We start from the raw sequence: 16,521 nt of genomic DNA on the forward strand, positions 1-16,521 counted from the left end.
TTCATCCAATATTGACAAGCCCTGTAAAGGTGAGTCTTCTTTAGCATCAGGTTTCATGTGTCTTAATATCTGAACTACCTGGTGCAGAAAAAACACTGCATCACAGCAGTCAGGGGGAAAAAAGCTTCCCTGGCCGTTTGTGTGTTAATAAATTCAATTAATCACATAGCATTAACTCCCAAAAAATCTTCTAGTGAACTGGATTTCCACAAAGATAATAATAACAATTAAAGCCAAGTAAAAGAACTTACTGAAATGGTAGGGCTTGAAGTGTTCCTTACTATTAATATTCTTCACTGTCAGTGATTCCATTGGTGAGTACTGCTACTTCCTGCTACTACTGAGATATTGTTTCACTAGTTCACCAAGATTCTGTGTGAGGAGGCCACTGAATTTCTTGAGTACTAGTTTATTTTCCTACCATTCACTTACATACACAACAGCCAGCAGCACCACCATATTGCAGACAGAAAGGAGGTAAATCATTGTGTACTTTGAGAGACTCATTCCTGAACCAGGCCAGCAGGAATGAATTGAAAACATTTCCTGGGGGAATCTCCTTTCACAGTTAAGAAACAAGGAATCCTCCCAAAAGCACCTATTTTGTCTGATTACTGAGTAGTTACCAGTCCAGTTCAAACAGTTGGGTAGCCAGACATAATTAGTCTAACTACACAAAGAGATCTTACTTTAACTTGCTTAAATAAAAAGCTATTTAAGATCTTTAGCCATGTTATATGATACCACATTTGAAAACAGTTATCTGAGAGCAGCATCAACTAAATAAGGAAAACAGAGACAATGCTAAAGAGGACTTAACGCAGTGTTAATTCTTAAAAATAGGTTTAAGAATGCTCTACAAATATTTAGGTCTAAGTGTATAATAATAACAACAAAGCAGTGCTGCTAACCATGTAACCTTCTCAGGATTTGCATCCATTATAACATGTATATCCTAAACAACTAATTATTCTTTAGTGATTTTATTTCATTTAGCCTTGTCCTTAAACATGTCTGATATAAACCAACATGCTGCTTTAATTATAGGCTGCTTTGAAAGTTCACTAAAGACATTTTTCAAGCATTGAGAATAGCAGGACAAAATTCCATTAGTGACCTTTCGGTATTACAAGCACCATCTCCAGCAGAGCAGTCAAAGCCAGAGACACATTTAGAACAGTAAGGCATACAAGGTCAAAATAACCCCAACAAATTAAGAACCTGGAGTAAGATTTATCACCATTTTGCTCAAAGCCAGTCTTAACACTTGGTGACATCTCAAAGCATTACAGTATAGAAATGGTAATGTAACTGTGAAGTTATTCTAGTAATTATTTTGCCTTGCTCTTTTTGCCACCTCTCTTGCATGTATAAAGATGAAACAAAGTTAAGTCATCTTCTCAGGTATTTGTTCTCATACCAATGAAAGGCAGGGCCCTTTTTCCTAAGGCTTAGAGAACTCATTTATTATATGATCATATTCTCCAGTCTCCTTGGAAACTGTTTAAAAATAGTCAATAGCTGTAATGGTCAGCTTACTCTCCCAGCTGTTAATTGCAATGTTTATGTGGAACTTCAAGATTCACACATGACATTTCTTTTTCAGCTTTATTTCTCTTCACAAACACAGCCTCAGCTGTATACATTTCATGCATTCCCTAAAAAAAAAAAAACTAGTACATTAATACAGACAGCAGATAAAAGTTTTTCATTAATCTAAGAGGTTTTATGTCATATAGGCATAACAAATAAAATTAAAGAGAACCTTACCTCAAAATTAAACTTCATTTAATAAAAAATAAGCTTGTTGAAGTGCTGCTTGACCATGTGGAATGCTTCCAGTAACCAGATCTGTAACACAAGATACAAATAAGTTACTTTATTATCCCTGGTTCATTAACTTCTAATTTTGAAGTACCTTCTGCCAACACACTGGAAAGGAAGCAACTCAGGAAGTTTTAAATTTCCATTTCTCTTTGGGAGTCAGAATTTGCATTGCCAAAAAGAACAGCTTTAAGTTCAAGAAAATAAAGTTAAATCCATGCTTTCAAGTTACTCACACTTAAAAGCTTAAATGAACTCTGAGTTTACACAGGTAAATACCTTGAAACTGTCTAGTCACTTAACAAAAAACTTGCAGCACAAGTCTGGGTGTTAAACTAAACTAAACAATCAAACTGACCTCTCAAAGACATCTATTTTGCATTAACTGTGCCCTTCTACAGATTACAGTCTGTGTGGAGTAACTTGGAAAACAGCACAGCACAAGCCTCTCCAGGCAACTTCTCTTCATAGTGAAGACCCTACCGAGCCCGATTGCAGAAAAATAAAAATAGAATTAATAGTTCTGGTTTATTTTTAAAAGATAATAGAAACTCTATTTCAAGGTTTTGGTTGCTTTGAGGAGTTGGGTTTGTTGCTTGGATGTTTTTAGTTTTTTTTTGTTTAAACTTAGTTATCTCCTACCCCCTTGGATTCTTAGGATAATTTGTTAGTTTTCAGTCTAAAAACTAATACAGCATCCAGGTTTCATGAGGATGGGTAAATCAGTTTGAACACCAAAATAAATTGAAACTTACCAACTCCTACAAAACAAACACCATCATCTCTCCTAGTATCTCAAAGTTTACAAGACTGATCACTTTGCCAGACCTCGTAATATGTCTGGACAAAGAGGATGGCCTAGATCTTGCTGCTAGTAGATGTCTGGCTGTGTCCTGTGTGCACACACTGTAGTCATGGGAGGCTTTTATCTCACTTCTAGATAACTTGGTTGCACTCTTACTGCAAGAAAAAAATTTAGATGAAATTCTGATCCATGACAGCTATCTCAATTTGAAACCAGTTTATGGAGCAAGTCAGAAAGACCAGAAAGAAGCAAGTTAGACAAGTATCCAGCTATGTAACAACTGTATATACACATGTACACAGCTTCGTTAGCAAGGAATGCCTCTTAGCTGAGAAAAGCCTACAGCAGCAAAAGAATTATTGCAAAATTTGACAAACCAAAGAGGACAAAAAAGTGTTTCAATTGTAATAAATAAATCATAAGATATTCTTCTTTCCTAGGTTGGTTAGAAAGGTTATTTTCTTTTTTTCCTTTCAGTGGACTTTAAGCAACAGCAGCTCTTTGCCAACATAGCTATTAAGTGCAGGTTAACAGATATACTGCAGGCCACAGTAAGTGAAGTCTGCATTAGGACAATTACTTCAGCATCCAGTGGACCACCTGCATTAAAATTGCCATTGTAGTAGTTTGCTACTTTGAAATTCAGCACCCTAATCCACACTCATTCAATATTTAAATGCCTACCAAGTCTCCAGTAATGCACAAAGAATGTACAATTACTTTTAACTGGAAGGTGTGCCACCAGCCTGCGTCTTATGGGCTTTCTGCTAATATTTAAGGTCAGGATAAAAACAAGTTCAGTGCACAGAATGTCTGCATATCTAATGCATTCCCTTAGGTGGCTATATAAGGGATTTATCTGTAATGCAAGTATTGGTAATACAGTCACGTGGCAAACTCTTGTTCAGTACAGCCCATGAATTCAGTAGCCACCCTACTCCCCGGAAGCCACTATTTACTTATCCATACTTACACATATTTTAAATTTATAAAAATTTGTCTAGAAAGCAATGGTGATGTATTTCAATTACTTGCAACAATAATTTCATTTTTAGTCCTTTGTTGACAAAGACAACAGAAGCCTTTTCAAATCCCCAAGTTCTGAGAGCACCAAGTACTAGCTGGAAGCATCTTCAGATGCTATTCAGAGTATTCATTAACTAAGGCTGACATTTACTGGACTTGTATGTAAAAAAATCCATGTCTGAATAACATACCATAACTAGGGGACTACAAAATATGATGTAGCAGAGAATGAAGTGACCACCTCAGTGTTACTTCTTTCTAGTTTGGACCTACAGAGAACCCAAATATCTTTTTCAATTCAATACACACTGTTCATTTACCACCATTGTGATTTAAATAGTTGGGAAACTGCTCTTTTCTAGAACTGCATCTGAAAAGAATTGTTGATCTATCAGCTCTTGTTTTGAAGCTAGAAACCAAATACAGTGAACTAGAAAATGTTGGTTTTTTGCTTTTTATCAGAGGGATCTACCTACTCATGTGTTAATCAGAAACATGACTTGGAAGGAAGGAGGTTAAGGAACTCCTCTCAACATTTTACATCAAGAGAAGGACAAAACAATGCATTTGCACATACTACCAGAGCAACCTTATGTTTCAAAATTACAGCTTCCTTTAAAATAGCAGGTTTTCAATTATCTGAATATTTAACAGTGGAAAAATGAATGTATCTTGTGGAGTCAGGAAAATAAAAAACGCTTATGTTACATTTTGAGACTAGCTTGAAGAAATGTGACTGTGGAAAGAATGTTCATTTTTCAAGTGGGTTAACTACTGCTGAAATAGCCATGTATTTTTTTACTTACCAACTGGGGCTAAAGAGAGCCGAAAAACTATTACTCACTGTTTGTTTATTCTATTGTCTTCACTTCCTGGAATGTAGTCAGAGATGGAACTCGACTGCCCAAAAGCCCAGTCAGCAAATCAGCTGCCCTGAACCCTGGATTTGTTCACAGCATGAGCCTACTTACTATCATTCTTAACCAATTGTAGGATGGGAGCAGTGACTGCGTAAAGCACATAATTCTGGAAGTTGACATAAAATTCAGCAGGGCCTTCTGAATATTTCAAGTACTTTTTAGCTTAAGCCTGCTGCCATCCCCTCCCCCCTTTTTTTTTCTTAGCTGCAGCTACATATCTATGAAGTGGTTTTGGCTAGTGATGTTAATTACAGAACAAGAAGCCTGAGTAAGGAAGAACTGCTGAAGTAGGATGTGCAGAACTCTATAATGTGAATTAGAGGTAAACTATAGTTTTGCCCTTCATAGATATTACCTAGGTTTTCTGTATTCTGAAAATTCTTGGTTATAACATAGTTTAATCACATAGTTTAATTCAGCAGTATTTGCATTACAGGCTCACTGAAACTACAAGGATAATTCCAGCATCCTCCTATACTACTTTTTTTGAATGTGGAAAATATTTCTGTCCATTTATTTCCTTTGGGTTTATGTGAATTTTCCTATACTGTGGGAGGGTTGTTTGTTTTTAAGAGGATTTTCGTTGTTTGTTTATATTTGTTTTAATTTCCCTATTGTTGTTAGCCAAGCACTGTTGTAAGTAACTAAAACAAAAATATATGGTTCATTACACAAAACACAGATTCTTACATTTTAATCCTGTTGTCATTCATCACCACACTACTGTATCATCCCTGCTAAATGAATCTGCTAATAGCTTTGTTTTTGAGCTATACACAGGAGAACAGTCCTTTCTCTTTTTTTTTTTCCAAGTCAGTGGGAAGTTTAGGACTATGATTTATGTTCCATGCTTCAAAACTTTGTTCCGTGCACACAATAAAGGCATTGAATGGTATTTTAAGTTGGTATTAATTTAGATGTTTTGTAGTGTGTGACTTCTTTCAATATTTAGTTCCTCCACTTATCTGTCCCCTTTTATTATTTTCTTTAAGACTACAAAGGAATAAATTCATACAGGGATATGAAATATGCAATTATATGAGGCAAAATATTTTAATCATTATCTTCACAGGCTGAATCCCTGCTGCATGTTCCATTCCTATGAAATACAGCTGAATTCCACCTAACAGATTTAAGGAGATGGAAAAACATGGTCTGTGCATAGCCACTCACAGCAAAGGACATATTCAACAGGATCTAATTTGGTCCCCAAACTATATGCAAATGCAGATTCCCACCATCCTTCAAAACTTTTCTCAGTAACTTACTACTTTGATTCCTTCGCTGCCTGAATCGGGATTTCAGCTCCATATATTAAAAATACCCACAAGAATACAGCTCCTATCCTCCTTTTAAGTGCTTTCTCTGCTTTCTTCTTCTAATATCTCTCTAATCCCTAATCATCCCCACAAGCAAGACGTGTTCTGTAAAACATTTTGAGAACATGCTCACTCCTCTACATACATGTGGGATGGTCTGCAATATGCGTAGGGCTTAGGTAGGACTCTGTGCCACTTAAGTGTTCAGTAATATTGCAGAGTCTGCAATGGAATTCCTTTTGGTCAACTCTGTACAACAAAGAGGCAGTCTGTAAGGTGAAGCAGGAAGCATCTTCACTGCACAAAGATGACCTACTGGCCCAGTACAGATCAGCTCCTGTATTCTAATATAAGACCTCCCATAGTTATAGTACAGAAAAGATGCCTTCAGAGTGTGCTAGCACAAATACAATTTAAGGCTTGAGATGTGGGCCCATGCCAACCATACTTTACTTTACACACAACTTTACTTACCAAACTTACATTAAAAACCAACAGTAATGTTTTTACGTAGTAGATCAATAAAGGGTTTTTCTCAATCAAAGCAATCCCTGGCATTTATCACATTAAACATTCTTGTAACCAGCAATGTATTTTTGCAGGTGATTTCTGAGAACAGATATGATACCTCCTCCTACAGCATGGCACAGCACACACAAAACCAGATGGATTAGCAACACACTCAGGTTATGTGCTTGGGGTAAACCAGCAGGCTAACTGCAGCTGTGCCCAGGCTTTCCTTTCTTGAAGGCAGGCTGGCTCAACAAAAGTAACTAACAGCAGCAATTGCCAGGAATTGGGGGTATCCAACAGGGTACTCTGAGATCAAGCACATGAGCATATGCACCCAGTGCCAGGAGAAGTGCCCAAAGAGCCCATCACAGAAACACAACCAAAGATAGTCATGCGCTTCTATCTACTGTGACCCATAGAGTCTAACAGAGCTAATAAAAAATCTTTGCCTTACACTACTTTAAGAAGCTCTCATGTTAAAAATTTTCCAAGTGGTTTGTATTAGCTTTTAATCTAGGTAACAGTTCATTACCAAAAGCCATTAAGATAAAGCTTTAACTATTTTATATAAACATTCCTCTAAGATACCCTAACTACACTAACCAAGAAACTCTGAATGATCATACCACAACCATTACTACAGTCCTCTTCGTTAATGATGGAAAGTCATGAGACTAAAGCCTTCTTTTTTGGAGAAGAGGAGGCTGAGGGGTGACCTCATCAATGTTTACAAATATGTAAGGGGTGAGTGTCAGGGAGATGGAGTTAGGCTCTTCTCAGTGATGACCAGTGATAGGACAAGGGGTAATGGGTGTAAATTGGAGCATAGGAGGTTCAAGGTGAATATCCAAAAAAATTTTTTTACTGTAAGAGTGACAGAGCACTGGAACAGGCTGCCCAGGGAGGTTGTGGAGTCTCCTTCACTGGAGACATTCAAAACCCCCCTGGATGCGTTCCTATGTGATGTACTCTAGGTGACCCTGCTCTGGCAGGGGGAGTTGGACTAGATGATCTTTCGAGGTCCCTTCCAACCCCTAGGATTCTATGATTCTATGATTTTTCTTATAGCCAGGTTTCAACTACTGATTTTTTCAAGTTCTAGCCATTCCACTACCTTGGAACTAACAAACTCCTCCAGCTGCAGAAGGTAAACTAAAGTACAACATACATAGATCCAGAAATTCTGTATTTAGTTTCATCACATTTAAGTTGTTTAGCAACACAGAACACCCATATGCTTTGCTAGTATGCTTACTATTTCTGAAGAATAAGAACAGGCTACAAAGGGGAAAAAATTACCAATAAGCACTCTATAACCCAAAATGGCTGCTGCAAGTTTTAATAGTATGAATTGAAATACGACATTTATCTTTGAATACACAAGTTAATTAACTTTTTTTTTTTTTAACCCCAGCAAAGTATAACAGGAGACATTCATTCCACTGGGAAATTATTTCAGAAAGCAGAACAAACAGACACTCAACATCATTTCTTCCCCTTCCTCACCAGCTGACAGATATGATCTATCATTCACATTTCAGGTTTGAAAAACTTTCATTTCTTAGATCATAATACAGATTGCACCACTCTCCCTACACAACAGGCCACTAGGGGTTGGCCTCCGCTTCAAAGCATCCAACATCTCTGGGTTTTTTTATTTTACATGTGTGACTTCAACCAGATTAACTGTTCAAAATAACCAAACAAGCCTGTTCTTTATTGATTATAATCAGAAACGCATACCACATGTCATACTGCTGCTGCATCAGATACCTCATACATTCTCAGAATTCACCTACTGGGACAAAGTATTTGGCATCTAGACAAATTTTACTGTCTTCCATGTGAAACCATACTCTCAAATGCAATTCTTCCCTTACACTTGGAACTAAACATTATTCCTTAAAAATCGTGAAGTTATGAAAATGTTGCTTCAGTGTGAGCTGAAGCATTCAAGCTAGACCTTCTTCCTTTGTACCTCACAGATGGCAGTAGCTCAGCCCTGCACTGGTCTGTGAAACTCAAGCTTTCAACCTCTAAGGATCTATTACTACTTCACTCTATCAGATCTTATCTACTGCTCTGCAGCTTGTATTTTCAATCTTTACAGCATCCTGCACATATGGAATGTTTGTTTTGAGGAGGTCTGAAAAGGCAGAGCAGGTCAATTCTGCAACACAAGAGAAAAACATTCCATTAATTTCTTCTCAAAGCTACATGTTCGTATACAGCAGAAAAAAATGCCTATTGTGATCATTTAAAATAAACTATGCTCTGCTATATCTTCAACATCATGTCAATCTCAGCTCTCTTACATTGTGAGGCTGAGCCACCTTTCTATGTTTAATGTAAGAAAAATGTCTTCCTGTGTTTTCATGAATTTGAAGTTTCGATCAGGTAAATACTACTTTCCTTTTGTTCAGGGCTTTTCAAGAACAGTAGATAGTTTTCCATAAAGAAGCACTTATTACTCCAACTTTATTCTGAACTATAGCTTCGTCTCAAGTTAGAAGTTACAAGAAAGGTTTCTAATTCTGTTGTCTAGCTGAAAAACAAACTCTTATTTAACCTGAATAGCTTTTCCTTTTAAGGTAGGCAAAGACAGTTTACTAGAATAACGGTAACTTATTTCAATTTTTATTACTACTACTACTATTATAGAAAAAGCTACAACCAATATTTACATTCAGTCACACTCAGTAAGTTCTTTAAAACATGTTTGCTTGAACAGTATGTCATCCTGGCATTAAATTGCCATGCCTTGCCTTTGATAACAGAAAGTAAGTTTGACTGATCCACAGGAGTGAGCTGAAGAACAAGGCAGTCATGCTTTACTGCCCTAAGAAACCATGCACTAGAAAGGTGCCACATGTCAAAACCATCTATTCCTCTGTCATTATGTGAGTGACACTCACCCTCCCAGTACTACTACAGGAAGCATCCAAAGAATAACAAGTATCAACCACTATTAAGTGTATCAGACTTGCAACATCTGCAAGGAGTTAACTACAGCCATCATCGATGGCTTTCCATTTATTATAAATTCTCTGGCTCTAGATTTGAGCATAGAATGTAGTTTTCTAAAAACAGAGCTTAAGACATAATTTTCAATCATGTGATACAATATGTAGTAATGGAAAATTACAGATAATGATGTGAAATAACAGGTCTTCAGAAAACATGGCCCTTTCCTCATTAGAGTACCATTCACACTAACTGTAGCTTCTCACCTTTTATGATTTGGAATCTACCCTAACATTACTCTTGATTTCCAACTAGACACTCTGTAAGCAGTTTAACAACCATAAACAAGATGTTAAGCCTATTTTTCATGAGAACAGGAAGTGCAGCTTGCTTTAGAAAGAACAGTTGCAATTCTCTGCTGGAGACTAAAACCTGAACATAACTCCACAGTATCAGAAATAAATTCCTCAGCATAGGGTCTATTTTCTTCCCATGCTGTGATACTGTACACTCAGAATATCCAAATATGTACTTGAACTCAGGTCAAAAGTAATCAGATTTGTCATTCATTTACACTAACATACATTAGAACACCAATTACTCAGCAATCCATTGCAAAGATTCACTGGTTCAGTGGAAGCTCAGCAGTTCTATGGAAATATGAACAAACAATAGTGTATTTGCATAATCTGTATGAAAAAGTAGGAATTCAGCTGTAACAAGGAACTACTGTAAAAAAAAGGAAACTTCTAATTTTTTTTACTGTTAAGTCATAGATCACTTAGGCCTCAAACAATTCTAAATAAGCCTGTTTTACAGTAGGTTCATATCTCCCATTAAACTACTCATCCAAGAAAGGCATATCAATCCATGATATAACACTGGCCCTGCTACCAATCCCCAGTCAAACTTTTCTCTTTGGGAAAACAACATTAACCTTTATTTTAACCAAAAAAAGCCAAATCAAAACAAAAAAAAAAGAGACAATTAGTCCACACTTACAGTTGGATCGAAGCATATGCTGGGTATACAGCATAAGGCAATTTGGAAAAAAAGCAAAGTCAAAACACTTTGGCAGTTAAAATAATGCACGCCCTATTACAATGGCTACCATTTCTGTGTTTCTTCTCAAAAAGTTAAATATATTTAACAATAACATTTTAATCAGCTTGGCTATGTGCATGGTAGATTTTTACTCCATGTCAAGTAAAACTATAATCAGATCCAGGGCTTCCATTAAAACCTCCGCAAGAAGAATAACAAAGGTGGCAGGTTCCAAGTTCTGACAATTAAGCTAACTGAAACAGGAAACCTATTGGATTGCCAATATTAATTTAAATATGCTACTTTTGAGAGACAAGGTTATAAATGAGGTTGTCTGTAACGTGAACACTTCCATCTTGAATGATGACACAAAATTCATATACAATTTTGGCTAAATAGTCGCTCAAAAGTCATTAGCTTTATACGTATTAGTTTTAGGTGTTGAGATTTCATGTCCAGAGTCAGTGCATGAGCTGAGTAAGTAATAAAATAATAAAAATAATATTTCAGCAAATGGCTAAAAGAAAAAAAACAGCACACACTTCCCCTTCCCCCCCCCAAAAAAAAAGTTTTTCTTGTTGATACAGTTTCTTCACAGTGTATTACCAAGACAGGACACCTGCAATTCCAATGGTGTAATTCTCAAGCTGTCTACATGTAGTGTAAAATTAGCCAGCTAAATCTGTTCACAACAGAACTATTGTCCATTAACACCACAGCAGACAAAGCATACAATTTACCTCTTTGGCATGACTAACAGGAAGTTTGCCAACTTTCCAAACATATTCCTCGAAAGCTGAGGCACTCTATATTTGCATCCTAAGAGTTAGTATAGCAGTGGTTCATAGATTCCACATAAAGAGTGTTTGAAATCCAACTTCAATAGGAATAAAACTTGAATTTTCATTTTTATATTATTCTCACTGTTCCACTAGAGTAAATCAATTACTTTTAAAGAGCATTGGTTTGGAAAATTTCCTTTTCAGACCAAGTTGTTAAATACTTAATGTTAGGCAACACATTAACTATCCTGATAATAAGAAATGTACTCAATTACAAATATACTAAATATCTAAAGTTCATGCTAGCATGTAAATTTATAATGCTTGGAAAGAAAAAATATTTTTAACTCAAACCAGAATAATCCACAGTCAAGGCAAGCAGTTTTCAACAGGAGTACATCATTTGCATTTGAGGTGAACCTCAGCTCACAAACCCAGTTAGCAGTTAGGAAAAGACCACTCTGGAAGATCTTCCTTAACACCCAAAGAGAACATGAAGAACATCCAGTGAACCATTCCTGAGGGGGGTAACCCTTCACAGCACTCACCAGCAGATGTACTTACTGTTTCTCTTATTTCAAAACAAAAGTTGTAAGTTGGTTTCGCCAATGGTTGCAAATTCTTAATTTGCAAAGCTCATAAAAGTCTCACTGTGCTTTGCATTTCATGCACTGTAACAACACTCCAATGTCTATTCATATGATTCAGGTATTTCCAGAACAAAAGTCAGTTACAACTTCAGTTCATTCTAACTAGAATTACAGTTCTGGAAAGTAACTTAAAACTTTCTCTATGTTTACTATTCCAGTTCTGTAACTTCTAGAATGACACCTTAACACAAGTTGTTTGTAACTGTTGTGACTAATTAGAGTCTTGGAACTGAAATTACTTTGTTCGTAAAAAACTTTTGATTTTCAAAATCCAGTGGTAAACGCAGTTCTCTTTTACAATTTCCTTCCATAAAACCAGTCTTTGTAGATAAAGTTATCTAATTCTGGAGATCAAGCTACCCAAAAAAATTAGGGGGCATATTACAAGATCATTTAATATCACATCATTTTAGAAGAAAAAGACCTAAAATTTCAGGAAGTCTCTACATTTATTTCTGCTACATAAACAACACAAATGTTCCCAATCTCAGTATTATGTATCTTTTCCCTCTCTACATTTGTCTAACCACATACAAAAACAAAGTTCAAACTTTCACCCCCCCAAAACAATTTCCCTAAGTTTATTCCAGTAAGATGAAAAAGAAACATTATTTACCTGAAAATTAACTTGCTTTAGTCTGCTACCACATCAATTAATGATAAAAGTAGACCCCAAACTGTCTTCTATAAACGGCAACTGATAATTCAACTAGTACGCCTACTTTTACATAGTTGCCAGGAGTCCAAAATAAAATCTGAGGCCCATGGACATCCTCCATCAAGGAGGTTGACACTTCAGTCAAGGTCTTAAGATTGTGTAAGTTGGGATAAAAATCTGCTGGCATTAAAAATTAGGCAGAGTGGATGTGGTTGACTAGAATCGAGGAGAAGCACTGTCCAGCCTACAGATGGTATTTTCCTAGCTCCATGTGAGCCCACTGCAATCAGCAGCTGCTCTAGCTCTCTCCAAAGGAAGAAACGTGCTCCTCAGAGCAGACTACCAGTAATAAAGCTTTGTGAGAAATTCCAAGATAGTAGGTTTTCATGTTCTTGCATGCTTGCAACCCAGCTTCCCAGCACAATGACACGGTATCAGGCTTCCTATACAGTATTTCAATCTTAGCAATATACGATTTCTAATTTACTTCCACTGAACTTCCCTCTCCAAATAACTGCTTATGCAAGTGAAGCTGCATCAAACAGATTAAAGAATCTGAGTGGCTATCTCCTGCATTAAGGATTTATTTTCTTGTAGGAAGTGTAAGTCTTTTGATATGACAGGGGTGGGGGGGATTTAAAAGGCAGCTTTAATCAATGCTACTTACTAGAGTTCCTCAGTGATTGAGAAATTGTAATTCTACAGAGTGCAAACATATCTGTTGTACACTGTACCAGATACCCATAGAGCAATTCTCTTTCTGCCTTGTCTTGGAGGGCATTTCGGAAAAAAACAGCACATCTTAAACTAGGCAGCTGCCATTATCAATTCCTTTAGATGAAAATATACTTTACATTTCATGAAGTCTTCCCACAGACACAAATCATGCAGTCCCAAGGACTTCCTGTCATTTTAATTGCTTCACTTCAGGTCCCACAAAGAACAAAAATTATGCTTTGCAGTGTTCAGACAGGTTGGACAGCACTCATTGTGTCCCAGGGGAGAACACTGTCTGGAATGGCTATTTACATGGGGGAAGAAGGAGAGACAATGCTGAAAAACACATCAATAAGAAATACATGCTGTTTATATTTATTATTGAAATCAAACATATGGTAAGCTCAAAACTCTACCTCACTCTCCCCCACCCCCTCAGTAAAAGGAAAAGAGATAGCTTCTTTTCACAGGACTAAGGTTTCCAAGCACGTTTCAGGAGTGAGGCAGTGTCTGAGATATGCAAGAGAAATGTGCAATAACCCTTTTCAGGATTCTTTCACTACCTCTAGCTATGCAGTCTTAGACAAACAGGTTTATATATATACACACACACATACATAATGTATCTTTATTCAATAGGTTAAGGAGAAATTAAAACTCCATTCCACTTCTGCACTGAAAGAGTCTTGAACCAAATCAGCCCTCCAGTTGTGTACGTGGGTTGTCTAACCCCAAATGCTACTCTTTTCAATCATCCCTATACTTCAGCTGCTTCAATTCCAAGTCTCCCTACCTCACTATAGTTCACCTTTAAAGTTAGTTCGCATAAGCTTCCTCCATACACTAGGCAAGACCTCCATAATCTTTCTGTTAAGAAACTTAAATCAGGTGACCCGGAGGCATTTAGCTAGAGAGAAAGTATTGTGTGCCTTTGCTCTCAAATAAGCTACTTAAATACTGTAAAAACTTCAAGTGCTCTACAATCTTAAGTCACTGAGAGCTGGTTTCAGTTGTTTAAATGACTGCATTCCTGCAACACTGCTGCTACAGATACAAACAACGCCTTTTACCTGCCACTGAGAAGTGCAGTTAACATAGTTGCCACTGTACAGTTGCAGGGTGACATGACTTAAACCACATGACACCCAACAAAAATGACACCACAACACGGGAAAACCTCACATTTCTGCAACAACTCAAGCTGTTTGTATGAAAGAGTGGACAGATTCCTAACAGTTTCAATAACAGGAGATGCCAAAAAGATACATTTTCACTGATTTTCCATTCATCGTCTTGGAGTTGGAGCCAAGAAAACCAAGTAAATCAAGCCATTTTCCTATCTGGTCTTTTTGAGAAGGGTCACTGTGACACCAGTTTGCACAGAACCAAGGCTTTAGAAAAGAGGTAAAACACTGCATTCTTAGCTCTAGTATGCATATAGCATTTCAGTATTTTCAGAATATCACAGCTGATAACCAAAGTTAATTTCAAAAGTTTTTCCATAAGCTGCTCAAGGGACTGATTCAGAATGCACATCTGATGTGTTTATTGCTTCCAGATTTTCAAAGGAGAAATTGCTGTTATAACTCAGCTTGGTTTTCTCAACAGCTCTGCTAAAGCTTCTCTGGCTTTCATCCCAGAGTCTCACTTCAGAATAAACACATTTCCTGTATATTAGTTCTCCAAGTAACAAAGCAAATATTCAAGTTTTAGGCAGAACAATACATTTCACAAGGAATACAAACACAAAACAGAAGTTACATTGCAGGACACCTGAAACATACACTAAGTATTTAAGAACTTGAGTTTCTGCATACAATATTCCTAACCTTTTTGCCATTCTCTGCCAAAAAACTGAAGCACTACACTCAGAATTAGCACCAAAAGCAAATTTTTATAATTACTACCTACTTCCAATTCTGCACTTACTGGTTTTATTGGATAAAACTAGCATCAAGCTAGCACCCAGGTGACAACTGACCTCACTGTCCCAGATACATGAATGACATCAAATAACAAGAGCAACAGCTAACACAGATCTACTCAAGTTAATGATAAATTAAGTTTATGTATAATCTTCAGATCTGAAGGTCTAGTAATGTAATAGCCCAGCTGTCAGCTTGACTCTAGTGATCAGAGAATGGACACTACCCATAGATGCAAAAGATTAAAACTTTTGCCCAAGCAGCTTTTACTCTCAAAATCACAGACCTTAAAATTAAAATACAAGAGTCTACTAAGAATACAACTAATTGGTGAACACAATAACTAAAATACCAGCTTGGTAACATTAATTTTGTTCACAGACCACAGGAATTTAAGAACTAACAGTAAGTAAATTACTACCACAAAGCTGTGTATATGCCATTTGGATGAACAGAGGAAGTGAGCATGTCCATGAAAACAGGTGGTATAACACAACTGTAATTTGCTAGGCAGGATTTGGCAGGTCAAGAGGTCAAGTGACTTTGTCAGAATTCAACTTGTTATTCATTGCTATGTTTATAAATCTGTACTTCAGTTATCACATGTATCTTATAATGAAAATCTGTAAATGCTTCTCATTCTGCTCTTAAGAGACAGACTCTAGTTCTGTCATAGTGTACTTCAGAAACAAAGGTCCAGACTTGTCTGAAAATTTAGAGAAGTCCAACTCAGGGACACACTGTGTATAACTTAAGGAGCTAGCAACAATTCTGAGCTATTACTGACCCAGGTATTAGAAAATAATCATCTGCCAGGTTAACCACAAGTTAAAAGGCCACATTTTAAACAGTATGCAAGCTTTTTCGAGCTACTACGTTGAAAGCACGTACTTCAGAGAGACATAAGTGCTTCTAGAAAATAAATAACTTTTTATGAATTAAATCCAAGAGCAAAACAACTGCAAAATATAATTTAATGTCAATTTTTAGTTTGAGATAATTCAGAACTGTTTTCTGGATTGACTTTCACTCCAGCTGCTCTCATGAATGATTAACACTCAAGTCTCCTACAACTATGTATTACTGGCTTCTTGGACAGCATTTAGCTGATGAACAGATGGACAAGATTTTGGAAGCAACTCTAGCCAAGAACATCCAAGCCAAACCCTCTTTCTGGACTTGCACAGGGCGGAGCATGGGGGAAGCACCACACTTCTGGTTGACGTATTTACCATTTGGCACGTAGTGCTGAACTTGCAACTGGCGAGCATTTTTGGAGGGGCAACTTATCTTCTTGGTGAGAAAGCAACATCACGCTAAGAGCATGGAAGATGACAGATGAAGTCTTGGAAGACCTTAGTGTAGTTTAAAGAA

General features: G+C 36.9%; 1 protein-coding gene across 3 annotated transcripts in view; it reads right to left on the bottom strand.

Annotated features, from left to right (window-relative positions):
* The window catches only part of TLN2 (talin 2), a 152,549-nt gene that overhangs the window by 108,632 nt on the left and 27,396 nt on the right, over nt 1–16,521 (bottom strand). For all 3 annotated transcript variants that reach the window (XM_051628093.1, XM_051628091.1, XM_051628094.1), the window contains exon 2: nt 1,771–1,851. The gene's annotated coding sequence lies outside the window, so the exon portion shown is untranslated. The remainder of the gene's footprint in view (nt 1–1,770; nt 1,852–16,521) is intronic.

This window comes from Apus apus, chromosome 10 (assembly GCF_020740795.1).
Source record: "Apus apus isolate bApuApu2 chromosome 10, bApuApu2.pri.cur, whole genome shotgun sequence".
Taxonomy (NCBI): domain Eukaryota; kingdom Metazoa; phylum Chordata; class Aves; order Apodiformes; family Apodidae; genus Apus; species Apus apus.